Source organism: Galeopterus variegatus, unplaced genomic scaffold, assembly GCF_000696425.1.
Source record: "Galeopterus variegatus unplaced genomic scaffold, G_variegatus-3.0.2 Scaffold2426, whole genome shotgun sequence".
Lineage (NCBI taxonomy): Eukaryota > Metazoa > Chordata > Mammalia > Dermoptera > Cynocephalidae > Galeopterus > Galeopterus variegatus.
Genome location: NW_007728537.1, coordinates 384427 through 385357, shown reverse-complemented (window position 1 = coordinate 385357; position 931 = coordinate 384427). Strand labels below are relative to the sequence as shown.

The 931-nt window shown below is 68.7% G+C and overlaps 1 long non-coding RNA gene across 1 annotated transcript in view; it reads left to right on the top strand.

Annotated features, from left to right (window-relative positions):
* Positions 1 to 146: 146 nt before the first annotated feature.
* LOC103597794 overlaps positions 147 to 931 on the top strand; it is a 184461-nt gene continuing 183676 nt past the window's right edge. Inside the window, exon 1 of the long non-coding RNA XR_551133.1 lies at positions 147 to 320. This is a non-coding gene — a long non-coding RNA (uncharacterized LOC103597794). The remainder of the gene's footprint in view (positions 321 to 931) is intronic.

Below are 931 nucleotides of genomic sequence, written 5' to 3'. Positions count from 1 at the left end.
GGGGCGATGCGCAGCGAAGAAAGGCGAGAATCCGCGTGCGGGCTGCGTGCCCTCCGCGCGCGGGCAGGCGGGACGCGCTCGCCGGGGTCCCCGGGGCGCCCGGCCGCGAGCTCCCCGCCACCTCCGCGGGTCCGGAGCGGAGAGGCCGGGGGCTGGCGGCGCTTTGGCCTTGGAGAGAAACATGGGGAACGGGGCGGGGGGCTTCGGACCCCCTAACGTGGATTACTTGGTGCGTATCAGCCGGGATCAGAAGAGCCACGACCTCGTCTCCCTTCGTGCGTTGGTTCATTCCATCGAACAGCCGGGTCGCTGACCTGCAGGTAAGTGTCGCTGCGGAAACTTGAGGTCCCCCCCCCCCCCCCCCGCTTTCCGAAGGTCTCGGGTTCTGGGTTGGAATTTCTGTTCTTGCAACTGACAGCTTCTTGGAGGTCATTTGAGCCATCCCTCTGCCTCCAGGCGGAGCTGATTCGCCCGGGTCGCGGTGGTCAGCGACCACCCCCATTCTGGGCGTTCTCGGTCAGCGTCCTTCAGCCTCCAGCGCTGCCAGGCCCTTGGCTGCCCCGAGGGACAGAGCCGCAGCCAGGGGGGAACGCCCCCCGCGTCCTTGGCGCACCCCTCGGGGCCCTTGCACGTGGCTTTCCGTGCAGGTCGCCCTCCGGGGCCCGTTACTTGGGAAGCGGTGCCGCCTCCGGTGAGCTCCAGTGAGACCCGGGATGCTGCCCGGGCGATGCGGCCGAGCCCGTCTCAGCGCTGGGGATGGCGGGAGGGAAGGTGTTGGATGAGCTGCTTTTCTGCAAGGACTGGGCCTCAGGTCGGACGGACGCGGGTATGCGTTTGGCCGAGTCGTGGGCAGGCTTTCTGAGCAGGTGGGAAGTGGCAGGAATTCAGTCCAAGGCACCCACCTGTCACCTCCCCCCCCCCCCCCCCCCCC